The following is a 16,747-nucleotide window of genomic DNA, read 5'->3' on the forward strand; positions in this document are numbered from 1 at the left end:
ATATATACTCTAGGGCTCAAACGATTAATTGGATTAATTATGATGAACCGATTATTAAAATAACTGTCAACTATAGTAATTGACAAATCACTAGCTAAAGTCATTAAGCCAAAGCTGCACAAAAAACAATCATACATTTTGCAATTGAGATAAAAACATTTTTAAAAGCTGTTTTTTTTTTTTCTGTAAATATGATATACTCATCAAGTGGCAGTTTTAGCTTCACCTGGTTCAAGTTCTGAACAGAAATATCCTCAAAAAGTATTTCTTTAGCTCCATATCTATCCTTTGATACTAATAATCAAGCATTCACTAATGGAATTCAATTTTATTGCATTTCAGTAAATAAAATGTTTATTTTACTGTTTTAAAAATGAACAAATTTTTTTATTTGCACTTTTATGCATTTTTTAATATCATATCAAATAAGTTCAAGTGATGAAATGAAAAATCTGCATTATGTGCATCATCATTTCATCTTTTTATCCAATTAATCGATAGAATAATTGACTCAGTTCACAGGGACAGTTCTTTCCTCTGAATAGACTCCAACGTGTGTTTGTAGGTGAGCCCAAGTTTTCTTCAGACGCTTTAGATAAACTCCGTCGTTCAGACAGGAAAGTAAATCTGCTGCTGAGCTGAAAGGTTCCAAGGGTCAGCAGAATCCCAACACGTCAACAATCTCATTGGCCTGAGCTCAGGAATGCTCCGTCATTCTGACCCACTTCTGACCTCAAAGGTGTAACCAAGTGCCAAGTCTTTCATTCACTGCCCAGACAGGAAAAAACAAAACAAAGAAAAAAATAAATAAAATCACTAAATCAGATGAACAGAGGTCGTCAAGTAACTCTCACAAATCTGCCATTGTTCTACCAAACAGGACACAGAACCGCATCTTTTCACATGGCTCAGATAATGACTTAATTCTAATTAACTGATTATGATTACTGTCACAATCGGTTAATTGTTAACTGGAGAATACAGACTCTAAAACATAAAAGCAATCTCAGACCAGTTTTAAGTGAAAACTGTGCAAACAATATATACGTTTTCCATCTAAGATCAAATAAAAAATAAAAAAACTTTGTAAAATCGGTTCAACCCAGAACTCCTCCAGTGACAGTTTTAGCTTCAACTGGTTGGAAATCTGTTAAAAACATAAAAACTACAAAAATAATACCCTGTTAAGCATCTTTGCTATGTAAATTTTAATTTGTGATCTGAAAAGTTATTGCATTTTCCTTAATAGAATGTTTATTTTTACTCATGTATCTTTCATATTGTATAAAATAAGATTAAGTAGTTAAGTGAATGTGCAGAATTCTCAGAACAATTGATTAGTGTAATAATCGTTAGTTGCAGCTCTAATTTTTACATCCTCATCTTTTATCTCGTTAAAGTTAGCAACCTGAGCAGCATCCTGATGTTCCTAACCCTTCACTCTGACTCATCCCTGAGGAACACCATGACCTCTTCCTGAACACTACTCAGCTAAAAGCAAAACAGGGCATTTACACTTTGATTTATTTTTATTTCCAGTAATCGTCTGCTGAGAAACTTTAACCTCGCAGTTAGCAGCGTGTCATTAGCGTGCTGTCTCCTTTTAAGGGCTTACAGCAGTCCAGACCGGCTAGGAACCGTTAACTGCACAACAGCAGGAGGAACTGCCACAGACCTGGTGGGTGAAAACCTGACAGCTGCTACTGGAAACACAGCAGCAGCTGATTTCCACTTCCAGATCATCGAAGCCGTGTCGGGCGACTGAGCGGCACAGTAAGGAAGGGACTAACGTCTCCCGTCTGAGAGACGGTCTGCCTCGTCCTCTGCAACCTGCTTCCAACACCTACACACCGAGCAGGCCTTTCATTTATAAGTTATTCAGTTGTTAGCTCAGGACAGAAGGCATAATCAGGTTGTGAAAGAACAAGCGTTTCACAAGATAACAGGAAGGCTGAACGGTAAAGCAAGTCCGTCTGCTACGGAAAGTCCTGGAAGTTTCAGATTCCAGGTAAAGATGTGACTTTTCCAGGGAACAAACCTGGAGGCAGCTGATGGTTTTAATTCCATAAATAGGTTCATGTTTATCACAACTCTCATTTACTACAACTTAGAATAGATACAAACATAAAACAATTTAAAACTTTTGAGTGGCACGGTCTGACATTGCCAGGGAGACAGTACTGGAACATATCAATGTCCTGAAAGCACCACAACAAAAACTACAAAAGTTAAATTCAATATTGAATTTAGAATCATTTTGGTTTTCACCAAATTCTCAGGAAAACTGAGCTTGACATGAGCTTCACTGCGCAGCAAAGTTCACAAAATGAACATTTAGCACTTTGGAAACACTGCAAATAAGCAGAGACTAGCTAAAGCAGAACCAGAGTACGACGTTCTGTCCTTTGGAGGCATGTCGTGTGATTGGTCAGAAGTTTGTTGCCATCTTTTATATATTTATACGATATGTCTGACATTGCCATGGAGACAGTACTGGAACATATCAATGTCCAGTACTGGTCAGGTAGTCCGGTTCCACCTGGATACTTTGGATGAATTATGCATGTTTATACGACTCTTCACTAAATTTGACAAAACTGTCAACTGTCAATTTCACTAAACTGTCAAAGGGTTAAAAACCACTTTGCAGTTTCTGGATGGAAACTGCAAAGTGGTCACAGAGGAGAGTGTCTGCAGAAAGGTGGCGCTCTCTCTGTGCCTGGAGGGACTGATTCCATATAAGCATGGCTTAATATTTAAAAAGTGACACTTTAATGCCCCCATTTGTCATTCTGTCTTCCAAAGCAGATGGGGTAGATCATTAGGGTTAGGGTCATTGTGAATAATCGTTTTGACTCAAAATTGATTCTCAATTGATAGAAAAATCAGAATCTAATCACCAGATAGGAAATGGTTTCCATCCAAACTGCATGTGAACCCTCACCATACTTTATGTTGGCCAACTGGGAAATGTGTAATCTGTGTTATAAAATATGTCCACACATGGTAGAACTACACAGGCAGTAATTATGAGTGATGAATTTAATAAAAACCGAGCCACTGCCGCCTCCTTTTCTGTCTGCTGCTGACTCAAACAAGCAAACATCCTCCTCCTTCAACGCTCTCATCCTGATCCCTCTCTCCAGCCACCAGCAGACCCATCTTTACGTCTGCTGCAAACCAAAACTCACTGAAATGTAAGCAAAAATTAAATCAATACCATCTGTCAATAAAACAAACACACCCTCACTCAACTGAAACGGAATAAGAGTATTTGTCCGACAGAAATGCCGTCGGCTCAGGACTTTCCGCCTCGTTGAACCACAGAATGACTCTTATTGCTGTGACATAATGTATGGACCAAATGTGGGTCAGGTAGGAGCCGTTTGTTTGGCAACATCATATCCAGCATGAAGTCAACCTGCAAGGCTGCAAACAGAAAATAAAGGCATGCATCCTTCAGGAGCAACATTTACACACTTCCTGTTCAATCAGGTGAATAGCTGTGCAAATCTTTGAATCAACATTCATTAAGTCGCACCAGCCATAAAATGCATAATAAAATAGAAAAATATATATATATGTCGCACCGGAGTATAAGTCGCATTTTGAGGGGAATTAATTTGATAAAGTCCAACACCAAGAACAGACATGTCATCTTGAAAGGCAATAAAAATAGAATAGAGGCAACAACAGGCTGAATAATTGTACGGTATGCTAACGTTACATGACAAACAACGACCTGAGAACATGCCGGGTATGTTAACATAACATAGTACAAGTTATTCAAATAACTATAGCATAAATAACATGCTAACAAGTTTAAATAACTTGTGATACGATGTAATGATGTGTTAATTTCCACACATAGGTCGCTCCGGAGTATAAGTCACATCGTTGGCCAAACTTTGAAAAAACTATGACTTATAGTCCGGAAAATACGTTAGTTACCTTTTTCATGTATTTTTTTCTCAATTTGGTGCTGTTACATTCTACTTATTTTTTATATCATTTTGTCATGTTCCGAATTGATTAAAAATGTTTTATTATTTCAATTATACATTGATTTATTTTCTCCTGTATTACAACATTTTTACATTTTCTCTCATGTTTTCTCCTCATCTGTTTATTTAGATTTCTTTCTTGTTTTTCTCATGTTTTATTTTCTTTTTCTTTCTGATTCTGTAAAAAGTAAGGTGACAACTTTACCTCTGTTTTTACTAGTAATTATGGCAGGATCAGTCCTCCATAGCACCTAAGGAGCTTCTCTAAAACTGGCAAATTTATTAAAGGAAAATGTATTCTGGGAAGACATGAAGCAGAGACAGAGAAGAAGAGATGGAGGTGAGAGAGAAGAAGTCGTCAGCAAAACGATTACAAATGAAACCCAAAGAATTGGTGAAAGACAATAAATTATTTTAGTTTTTTTCTCATTATTATTCAGTAAACTGGTTACTATGGAGACGGACAGCTGAAAATGAAAACATTATATTATGAAACAAAGGAGAAACGAGAGCCACAAATGAAGCTGTGATAAACATTAGGGAAAGAAACTGTAATTAGTATCTTCAGTAAGAATGTGACTAAATCTATAGCTAATCCCACAAGTAGCACCATTTTATCCTGAATAGTTTCCATTGTTACAAATGTTTTTCCAACAAAAATTACCTTGAGGCTAAATAAAGGGGCTGCCAAAGGTCATTTACACAAAACACAACATGCCTTAGATCGCTGATTCTTGCTGAAGCCTTCCACTAAACAGTTTTCTGATTTCATTTTACAACACTTAAGAAGTTTTAAAGTAAATCAGGGTCAAAACAGCAGCACATCATTTAAAACACTGTAGATGGCTAATGTTCCCTCACACATCTCATCTTGGCATCATGCAAAATTTATGTTGATGTTTCCATCAACATAAACTGATGAAAGCATCAATTTTGCCGATGCTTTCATAAACTATGTCAAAGTTTATTCTGTCAGAACAAACTTTGAAATAGTTTGTTCTGACATGCAGCTCATTCGAAAACATGCCTATTAATAGTTGCTGCAGACTTCTGTAACTGTTATTGATGCAAATAAGATAAGAGCTTAAACATTGCACAGCCTTAGAAATCAAATCCTGCTGAAAACAGGTTGTTTTTGACGCCTTTATGACCTTGCCCCTGCATTACTCATTTGCAAACACAAAACATACACTTCATATTTCATTAGGAGACTGCATGTTGTCACCATGCAACACATTCCACAGGCTGTCCCATTAAAACCGTGGCTGGTAGATAACCAGAGCAATACGCAACCAGGGAGACGTGCATGAGTAGATAATAGGACATGTCAGATTTATTGCAAGTGGATGCAGTTAAATCTTTAGTGGCTGCATTAAAAACCACCAGCGCGTTTAATTCGCCAAACGTGCAAGATCTACATGCAGTCAGTCCACTGATCCCACGGCAACCTTAAGAAAACACGCCGCGCGAGCCCGGCGGGCGGGCGGGCGGGAGGAATGTCATCCTACCTCCGAATCCTTCAGCGGGTAAAATCCACTCTGATGCGGTCAGAATAAATCCATTTTCGTGGAAACGTCAGCGTTTTATGAGGGGATAAAAACAATGATGATGTGAATTAGTTAGCTGTGGCCGTTGAGCCCGGAGGAGAGCAGACAGAAGGAGCAACTTGAAACTGACACAGAGCGATCGGTCCAGACCATCACGGCAGCCACGGAGGGGGAGTTAGCAGCTGTTAGCTAAAAATCACCGAAGTAAGAGACTCACTTCTACAATCAGCCATTTAAAACTACAAGTAAAATAATAGAAAGTCCCTATATGACACATAAACTGTCCTCTACGAACTTGTAACTTTACTTTTTTGTTAGTAAATTGTGTGTCACCCCTTCGCCCGTCGCTGCCTTCCCCCGCATGTTTTAGCTCAGTTTAATCCGATTGGTCTCTGCCAACATGACGCAGCAGTACTGCTGCGTTTGCTTGGTGTCGGAAACAAGACAGACGCCCAATGTTGAAGAGAACTAGTGCGACAGCGCGTCCGCCATATTGTGGATGGCAAACTCGCTTTCAATGTAAGTTTACTGATACAAAAAATTAACTCGGCAAATCATTTATCTTTCACTTAGTATATTATTATTATTATTATTATTATTATTATTATTATTATTATTATTATTGTAATCACCATCAATAGTAATAATATATTTTATTTATAATGCCCTTTATATAATTTTATTATTGTTTTAATTTTTTATATTATTTAATTATTTAAAAAAAACCAGAGCGGAATGACAACTAAACCAAGAGCAAATTGTAAAAACAATTTCTTAATTCCGATTTTTTTGCTTTTTGTTTATGATCTGCATAGTATTTTTCTATTTCATAATGATGCCTAACATATTTAAATCAGGATTTTTCAAACATATTTTCAAATGTTCAAATCTGATTATAAGATAGGATTGAAGGTCTGAAGGACAAAGTCATTAACAGATTTCTTAAGAAAAAATATACTTTATGTTTGCACTTGTAACTCTGATATTTAACAGTAAAGGCCAATAAGTACTCTTTACATAATAAAATAATTTCTTATGCCTCAACAAGTAAAGAGCCTTTCTTTATAAATTTGAATGAAAAACATACATGAACTAGAGTTAAAGTGCAGAAAGGCACTGTAATATCAAAACAATTGAGGTAAATGTTAAAGATACCTGGATACAGGCAGAAATCTTCAGTAAAATTATCTTTTCACAGGCAGATGTTTCCCAGACTTCCTCTCTGTTTTAATTTGCTTTTATAATTCGTCTCATTACATCTAAGCAGACTCCACACATCCTGGACACATTGGTTTAGAATTTTACCTTCAGCTTATTTGCACTACCAAACCTGCCATTAAAAATATATATTTAGAATTTGTTTCTTTAGTTTTTATTTTGTTTCCTCTATATTTATAAATAATATCTGTATGCTGTGAGGGCTTGAAATCAAAGTCAAATTCCTTGCCTGTGTGTTCAATCTGGGCCAATAAAACGGATTCGGATTCTGCTGCGCTACTATCAGGTCCCTCCCACATGGCAGTTGGTTGTAAAATAAGATTTGGATCGGGTTTGGACTGAACTGCCATTCGTCCCACGTCAAGTTAGGAGTTTGGACTGAGGGATCACTGATTGATAGAGCTTTAAATTCTCATAACAGTATAGCGTCATGTTAACCCCGGTATGTGATTACCCACCATAGCAAATATCAACCACTTATCTTTCTGAATTTATCTTAGCAGGACATTCAGAAAGGTGAATGTTATCAACAGAAGTCCATCAAAAAGGCATCATAAATCAATAAAATAATAAAAATAAACTGCATGTCACTAGGAAAATCCTTCATGATGTGTTGGTTCTAATTTCTAATTTCTTATGAGTTTTTTTTTAAAGGTTTTTATAACATAAAGAATCTATAACTCCCACAAAATGTCAAAGTCCATTCGACTGCTTTCACACAGATTGTGCAACGGGTTTAAGTGAGGCTAAAGTTAGCTTCAGTGGAAGACCATAAGATTACAACTCTGGAAAATTATAACGTCCAAACAATTGCTTTACAAGGAAAGACGTTGCATAAAAATGATTTACTGTAGCGAGCCTTTGGCTGCTCCCTGCAGACAGAAATATGCGCCACTGATAAACGGTTTTGTTCTTTCTCAATCACAATACAATCTTGCATTTGTCTTCCTGCTGAAAAAACATACAGTATTTTCTTTATCAACCAGTTTTGATTATTTAAGGAATGGAGGGAAGAGATAACTGGGAGTCACTTAGTGAAGCCTCTGCTGTTTGTCAAAGGAAACGTCTTCTAAGAAAACCTCATAATCAAATGTTAGATTGAATCACAGGAAAACAAAAAGGAGACAATCAGATCACTTCCCTCCACTTTGATCAGAAAAGGCCTTTTATTTTTGTTCTGTGCTCTGATTGGACTGTTACAATCTTCCCTTAGATCACACAGTCAAAATGTTGTTAAAGGTTAGATTGAGGAGCCATGTTACCGTTAGCTGCTGATTAGCTGCTTCGGGACAGGCCCAATTTCAAAATGCTAAATTACAAAGTAAGGTTTCTTTTAAGTCATTTCTGATATACATGTCATTTTTAACAACTGAAGTTAACAAAGTTACTTCATTGTGCTATGAAATGGCACAATGTGCTGGTAAACAGGCTTCCTCAGTCAGTTTCAGCCAATGTTATTTCCATTTTCCCAGCTGCGTTAGTCGATTGGTTCATGGCTTTTTCTTTTCACCTTGAACAATATTTCAACCAATAAGCAAAGAGACTGTATAGTTGCCAAGATGGTGAGCAGCACATTGGACCACTGATCACAGCTCCTGCATGTTTAGGGTCCAACCAAATTCCTGCCCAATCAGCAACAACTGGACAAACAATTATACAGACAGATTTCAGTTCAACTGGCTGCCCAAGAGTACACACACAAAATGACATCATGGCAGCCCGCACACTTTCCTGTCCTAACTCACGCCTATAAAGAGAGGAATGCACAACCAATGGAGACCCAACTGAACCAATGCTGAACCAAGCATTAACCAGATAGAGTGAAACCTGACTTTCCAGTAGAGGTTTTTGTGTTTTCTATGTGATTTTTTTCACATGGCTGTTTTCTCTCCTCTCCACTCCAGTCAGTCCCATCAGATGGTCTGTATCTGCTGAGTGTTTCTTCCTGCTAAACAGGAGCCATTTCTCCCCACTGTCACCACATGCTTGATCAGAATGGACTGTTTTAGGTACATAACCTTTTATCAAGAAGCTTCAGTTCTCTGAGTTTTCAAACTTAACTTGAAAAAATAAATTAAAAACTGCTCAGATATGTAATAATTAACTGTATGACTGTGTGTGTGTGTGTGTGTGTGTGTGTGCGTGTGTGCGTGTGTGTGTGTGTGAAAGTGATTCAGTCTGTTAATGTGCATTTCTCTGTGTAATGTGATTAGAAAGCAACTTACAGGTACAATCTAATAAAAAAAGGCTCCAGCTGAAGCGCGATTTAAAACATCAGAACTCTAAAAGTGTTTTTAAGCCAGGAAATCCCACTGTCTCCAGCAGCACAAGGACATTCTACATATGAGGTCTCCAATCAGAACAAGCTGCCCTAGTTGGATTTGCACGGATTTGCTAATTAAACAGAACCACAGGAGGATGCAGAGAAGCAAACTGGTCTGCTTGTGTGAGAGTGACTTGGATAGAGAGGAAGAGGGCAGATTTAAAGCAGCAGGAATGAAAATAAAGGCTAAATCACTTGCTGCCAGATCACAATACATCAGAGAGTTTCACCACATTATGGCAGTGGCTTTATTAGAGCAGAGCTGCTTGATCTCACCCCGCCTCTCTTCACTATAGAGATCTGTCATTGAGGATGAGCGGACGCTGACTGAAGCACGCAAACAAAGGCCGTCTCCCTGAGGTGAGGCGCGCCGCGTTCTCAGTACATCACAAAAAATTCACATGATGTCACCTGTGCAATCCTTAAAGACACACCGTCGGATATTTATCTCAATAAGGGGATGCGAATCAGTCATCTGGGTCAGCTGCGGCTGGAGGAGACGAACGGACAGAGATGACTTACAGCGTGCAGGGAAAACAGGAACAGGCACCGAATCTGAAAAGGTTTTCCTCCCTCTGGCTCGCAGCGCTCGATTTTCCTCCTTCCTCTCCGTCTGCCTCCTCTTCTCTTGCTCTTCTTTCTCACCACAGCAAGATGCTGCCTGGACCAGGGCTCGTTGTCATGGCACCCAGGAAGAGGAGCGGGGGACACACCATGTGACCGGGTCTTTCCGTTTACTGATTGGCCGGATGCAGTGAAGTAAGAAGGAGAAGACGAGGGGTGTCAAATCGCCCACCAGATCCCAGATTGGAGGAATCCTCAGCGAGGCGACACAAAGGCTGTCCTCTGAGGCTGGATCAGGTGGACGACTCCTCATCCAGCCTGACTGACTTCTGGACATCCGTCTTGTTGGGATGTCAACTTTATTCAGGCGTTGTCAGATTAAGTTCATCTGTTACTCTGCTGAGCAGCATAAGAGGATCCAGTGGATGTAAAAAAACAAATCTGGAAATTCTTCATAGAATTTGAACCAGTTGAAGCAAAATCCACTATTTAGAGCCACTTCAGGAGGTCTGGGTAGAACATAGTTATGGATGAAGACGGTGTCTAACATATATGTATATAAATTATTGTATGTGCTCTGAATATGTTGTTCTTTTAGCAAATGACTTTTAGAAGTTTGTAACCTCCATTTAACAATGAATCAATTACTAAACTCATTGAAAATTATCTCAATAATCGATTCATCATCACTAATTATTAATCGTTTCAGCCCTACAGATTATCCAGGAGTCTTTCTTCAATTACTCTCATTGCTGCTTCCTTGGATAACTTGCATAATATATTAATTCTGATATATATTAATTCCTAAACTGTGCATACTTGAAGCTGAATGTGTAGCATTATAAGAAGGAATGGAGTATAATTTATCTGAATTACACATTTATATTTGGATACAAACTGAACATTTAAATGACATTTGCTGCCAAATACATAAAACTGAATAAAATGAAATTGTGTCTGAAACATCATGATCTTAAACCAGTCAGAAATATACATTATGCAGATAAATGCTTCCAGTGCCATGAGTGGGCAGGGAGCTGTATTAATAAAACATGCACTACTGACTCCAAAGCATCTGTTTCTCCAAGCAGAGGCTATAAAGTGCTGTTCAGTGAAAACAGTTCGTAAAATTACTCAGAATTTGTCCCAAAAAAAATCCCATTCCAAATACTTACCCCTACATCATCTATTATATAGTGTACTTAGTGGATTATTGTTAAATAAGTGGCCTATAAGTGTCCTTTTATTTCTTGTTTATTTAAATGAAAGAAGGTTGTTTTTTTTAAATAAAAATATAATGAATTATTGTTCATAATTCTAATTCTACAAAAAGCCCTGATTGATATTAAATATTAAATGTATGCTTATAGAAAGTAAATAAAACTAAACTCCATCCTTGAGAAAAAGATCAGTAGGTGGCAGAGATAATGAGAAACAGTTATGCTAATAGACGATCCCATCATGTTCATGGCCACCATCAGGAGCCGGTAACCGGCCAATGAGCATCAAGCTGCAGAGGAGGAAGAGGAGGAGGAGGAAGGCTGCGAATGTTAGAGGAATGTCATTCATTAACATTTCTGGTGAAACTGATCTCCTCATGAGGTGAGATTAATATTTATAGCACATGGAAGAAAAAAAGAAATGATTTTTCAAGAAAGAATGTGAGATTTGATAAGTTTAAGATGGGAAATCATTAAATAGTACAAAAAACTAAAACACTGAAAAAAAGTTTTAAATCAGTGTTTAAAAAAATCTAATCTAAATGACAGAAAAGTAAATTGGTAGGAAGAAAAAAGTTGGCAAACAAACTTAGTGGGTCAGAGAAAAGGTCAAGCATCGTTAGTCTGCTTGATGTCATGAATAAAACAACATTCCTGAAAAAGTCCAGTTGCATGAGGTCAAAATTTAGAGAAACTAAAAGTTTAACTGTCACGCCATAAATCCCATCATTCCACAGAGTTACAGGGTCATGGTGACCCTCTGCCCGGGTTAAACACTTATAACACCTTCACAGTTAAGAACCAAACACCTTAGACACTGATAAAAAATTTGTTGATTCAGACTGTTTTTCTCAACAGTCTGAAGCTTTTTTTTTTACATTTTCTAGCCTCAAAATGTTGTTAGAAAAAAACTCAGAAATGAGCAAATTTTCAATTTTTCAAACTCATAATTGTCATTGTTTTTTCTAGAAAATTTCTGAAATTAGTTTTTGAGTTTTTTGGTGGAAATTTACTCCTCTTTTATTTTTTTAATCTACAATGGCCGTCTAATAAGCCGGCGTATAAAGCAGCCATAAAAGAGAGGAAAAGCACCTGGAGTTTGCAGGTGAAGCAAGATGGATTTTCTCTACTTAGAAATCCAAGAAAAACTCAAGGAAGCACAACTATAACTCCATCTCCCATTAAACTGTCCACGTACAAAACAGTAGGCAGGAATAAAAGGTAAAGTCTGAACGTTTGGATGAACACCGTGAGATCGTTCTCTGTTCAGACAGGAGTTCTTCCAGGAACTGCTCCAGTATTCTAGGTAATCTGAAACAAGCCGGGCTGTAACTCGAACATTTAATTTCCTCCAGAGCTATGAGCGCTAACCCTGAGAAAACACCACGTAAATCAGCCTCCCTCCATCGCCCCAGAGCATGATGGGAGCAGGGGGTGTGTGTCTGCGATAGCAGGGGGTCCTGAGGAGAAAAGTAAATAAAACACCCACAGACAGTGGCGGAGCGAAGCAAGAGAGAAAGAGCCGGGCCGAACAATGACAGCCAGGTTTCAGGAGGTCTGACTGTGGTCAGTCTGAGCCAGTCTAAATTTAACTGCATGTGTTTAGGAGACCTCAGAGCTGTGTGAGCCGCGCAGCAGTCAGCAGTGGTCAGGGCGCGGCTGCAGCGAACCCGTTTTCCACCCCGCTGTCCTCTTACTGCGTCCACGAGCTGCTCTGATGTCACGCCATAAATCCCATCATTCCACAGAGTTACAGGGTCATGGTGACCCTCTGCCCGGGTTAAACACTTATAACACCTTCACAGTTAAGAACCAAAGCAATTATTTGGACTGCGGGCCTTTAAGGGCCCGGAAAGACTCCAGCTGCGGTCTGTAGTTAGAAAAGGCCAGAGGTATTTCTACACCAGACAGTAAGAGGCACCAAAAGTTACATAAATCTGTTCCTGTTTCACCTGGATTTCACCCTGACATATGCAACGTGCAAAATGTAGAAGTTCTTAGAATTAGTGGAAAGATTCAATTGAAATGTTTGGGTTTATAATTAATTAATTGTATTTTAATCAAACAATCAACATTCTCACTCCTAAAACCCTTTTTGTTGGGTTTTAGAAGTTTTATGGAATAAATAGTTACAGCAGCAAATATATTTATTATTTTTAGATTGGAGCAAACTGTTATTCTAGCCATTCAAATGTTGTTGTTTTTCTTACTCATTATGTAAGTGTTGGTCTGGTTGGTTGTGGGAATTCATCTTAACTTTTAGTGCTGTCTGAATTTCCCTAGAGGTTCCAGTAAAAGATTATTCATTAATATTAATATGATCTCTGGTTAAATTCCTGTTCTCTTGTTTTAAGAGTGTAACAGCAGCCTCTCTGTTTCCAGCTCACCTTGAACTGCAGTCACCCTCTTTAGCTCATCAGCCTTACTGTTGGCTGTTGTTGTTGTGATAAGGCAGCTTCTCATTTTCCAGACACCAAAAAACACTGACTTATTGTCAAAAACTGTCTGGGTGTTTTATTACGGGTTTGCGGTGCTTTTTGAAGCATTAGAAACTCAAATGGAAGTACAAAAACTTACCTTTAAGAATTAAAAAAAGTAAGTTTACAACTTTTATTGACACTTCTGGTTATAAGTTGGTGGCTGCACAAAATTAGCTTGTTAGCGTAGCTCACCTGAGCAGGTGCTGACTCTGTCATTTCCCAAATGGCCGGTTTCTTGAACACGACACGTTCTGCAGACAGTGAGCCTGAGAACAGAGACGGCCTGAAGACAAAATGCCATTCTGTCTTTACAATGGGAGCAAAGAACATCATGAACAGATGCACATCTGACTCATCGGCATTTATAACAACCAACAAACACAAAGTCACACTGACACGTTCCTGAAAGCCTCATCCTGTCAGGATGTTAAAGCACATGGGTTCAAAGCAGGTTTCAAACTCAAGGTCCGGGGACCAAATCCAGGCCTCCAGATGTTTTCTAACCCTTCTAGGCAAATTTGAGCTGCATGCTGAGATATTATTTATCAACTAAATCAGCAGTTGTATCTGTATCCTGCCAAATTAAGTCAAGGTGTTATTTTAGTTTTATCAACACATTCTCCCACAATCAACCCTTTAAAAACAGTCTTGATCTTATGGCCCAGCATTAAAAAGCTTCTCACCCCTGGTTTAAAGCTTTTCCTCACTGATGATTCCTCACTGATGCTTTCTGGACTTTTATCCCTGGGTCAGAAATGTAAAAATAACCAGACTTCTATCTAAATTCATGCTGGGCAGAAGTCGACAGATTGAGGTCAATGAAGCGAGTGACAACATGCAGTCGACGCGTCTCCCAACAGAACCCATTACTGGTGTCCAGTAACAGCAAACTGGTCTCTGTCCAATTAGACATGACTCATCCACCTGATGAATTCCTGAGGCAGATTCAAAGCCGTCACTCAGGTCTCAGATCTCAGCTCACATTTAAACTGAACTTTTTAAACAAACATGTCTGTTTTACAGAACAACATGATGGGCCTGTCGGGTTTTCCAATATCGTCTGGAACCTGGAAATGTTCTCTAGTGGAATACAGTAATGTTCATGAAATTAGAATATGCTAAGATTAAAAATTACAACCTTTATGTTGGTATTTTTATTACGCACAAATTTTAAAAATATATTTTTTTATTAGTGTGGTGAATTATTCTAATTTTCACTAAAATCATCTTAAAAGATGAAGCTGCTGAAATGAACCTTTCAATAATCTCCTCATTTATTGAATGGATCTGTATAATTCTGGGAAACTGTGACATTACTCAGAAATCAGAACATGGCATTCTGGTTCTGTTCTGGTTCTGTTCTGTTTGGTTCTGTTCTGTTTGGTTCTGTTCTGAGAGCAACAAAGTGACTTCTATAAGGGCATTTTTTCTTTCAGAGGAAAGGGTTTAGATCCTCTAACCATCATCAGGTTAACCAACCTGAATGTCAGAGGGAGGAGGAGATGTAATTTAAATAAATGACTTTAAACATGACATGATTGTTGGTGACGGACTTTTGCCCGCAGTTTCTCAGTTTTACTGAGAATTGTGTGAAAAAGAAATGATCCAGTGAGTGACAGCAGTGTGGATATCAACGTCCTGCTGATGTCAGAGGGAAATGGGCTGAGCGGTTCCAGACGAAACTCAAACAGAATCAGCTCAAACAGCTACTCACTACAACCAAGCTACACAAAACACATCATCTCTGAACGAGCAACATGTTGAGCCTTGAAGCAGCTGAACTACAGCAGCAGAAACCACGCCACTTAGCACTCCTATCAGCTAAGAACAGGAAACAGAATCAGTTCAATATTCTCTTATTTGACTGTACACAATGACCAATAAAAACACAATATACTGATCATTTTCTGCTCCAGTAAAGTGTTTCCTTTCTGCATGCTGAGCAGTTCACTCTGCAAATTCTCACATGTGATCAGACGGATTCCTGCTCCGAGTGTCAACAGACCAACACAACCAGACACACCATACAGTGCGCAGCTGTTCAAATATTGTGACCCGAGTTCTCCGCCCGGCACAAAGAGGGTTTGTGATGAACGACCAGAACACAATGGCTTGGAGAACAAGGATCCTGTCCCTGTGGGCCGTCCTGCATGTCACACGCTTTCATGTGAAGCTGCATCTCTGAGAAATGTTCAGATTCAGTCACGCTAAACAAATATGAGGAAACCAAAGAGAACCAACTATAGCAAAGCATGAATTAAATAAATGACATGTGATACTGTGGTTTCTAGACTTAAATCAAATTTTCTCTATCTTTCAGGACAACAAAGCTGCTTTTGTCTTGATGTTTTCTTTGTTTTTCATTCTTTAAAGTCATTTGCCCATCCTGTGCCCAAAACCCAAGATCTCTGCGATTCTATATGCAGATGGTTTTATAACTTCATCAAAACTAAACTGAACTCCTTTAACTTTCTGAGATCCTGGGCCTTTTCAGTCAGTCTGTGCAGACTACGGGACAGACTGTAGCCTGACTGTAGACTGTAGTGCTCAGTGCCGTGGTTTCTGAAGCTCAGATGATAATCACAGCGTCTGAATCTGAATGCAGACATGAACTCAGAAAGAACGGCGTTAATTTCAGCCTGAACCGACATCATAATCTTCCCACCCAGCGAGGAGTGTGTGCATAACACACCCTCAGGTAAATCATGTAGTCGGCCTTCCAGTGGTTTCACTTCATTGCTAACCATAGAAACAGTAAACTCTGTCACACAGTGTGACATCACATCCGATCTGCCGCTGCACTGAGCAGGAGCAGATGTGGAACCAAGCCGGTTTCACTCAGGTAATCAGACTCTTTGTCGTACCTTCAGGTCTAACAAACACAAAAAGGACAGGAGTTTTTTTTCTGAAAAAAGTTCATGTTTCTGAGGGAAAACCTCCCGAGTGCATGAATCAAACCAGAACCGAGTCCAGAGCCTCAGACTTTCTCAGGATGGCTCCAGGCAGGAAACGTTTCAGAGGAAGGTTGATTCCCAGAGCCAGAGAGGCTCCAGGTGAGGATGATGAGGATGGATGAAGCTCGCCCCGACCCGTTCTCCCGATGCCCGGTTCTGCGTCGGGCATCAGGACGGGTCTCTGCCCAGCAGGGAGCCGCACCAGGTCTGACCCGACCGCTCTGATCTCACATTCAGTCACGACTCTATAAATCCTCTCAGCACAACTGAGACATGACCGTCAGCTTCCTCTGCTGCTACACTGATAAATCTCACCATCTGTTCTGGTTTATAGTGAAAATATCTCAGTAGAAGATATGGGAGCCTGTTTTAAGTACAGTAATGGTTTCACTGGCAGATTGTTTCATTTAAAACATGGATAAATGTCTTGCTGTTGG

General features: G+C 39.0%; 1 protein-coding gene across 33 annotated transcripts in view; it reads right to left on the reverse strand.

The window, feature by feature from the left end:
• mical3a (microtubule associated monooxygenase, calponin and LIM domain containing 3a) overlaps positions 1–16,747 on the reverse strand; it is an 85,728-nt gene that overhangs the window by 60,761 nt on the left and 8,220 nt on the right. For 12 of the 33 annotated variants that reach the window (XM_055035048.1, XM_055035137.1, XM_055035101.1 and 9 more), the window contains exon 1: positions 5,513–5,773. The exons of 6 other annotated variants lie outside the window; for them this stretch is intronic. The gene's annotated coding sequence lies outside the window, so the exon portion shown is untranslated. Of the gene's footprint in view, positions 1–5,512; positions 5,778–9,614; positions 9,762–16,747 lie in introns of those variants that run through there. 15 more of the 33 variants (XM_055035031.1, XM_055035111.1, XM_055035091.1 and 12 more) reach the window with 5 other exon arrangements.

Source organism: Poeciliopsis prolifica, unplaced genomic scaffold (genome assembly GCF_027474105.1).
Source record: "Poeciliopsis prolifica strain line A6 unplaced genomic scaffold, Auburn_PproV2 SCAFFOLD001, whole genome shotgun sequence".
Taxonomy (NCBI): Eukaryota; Metazoa; Chordata; class Actinopteri; order Cyprinodontiformes; family Poeciliidae; genus Poeciliopsis; species Poeciliopsis prolifica.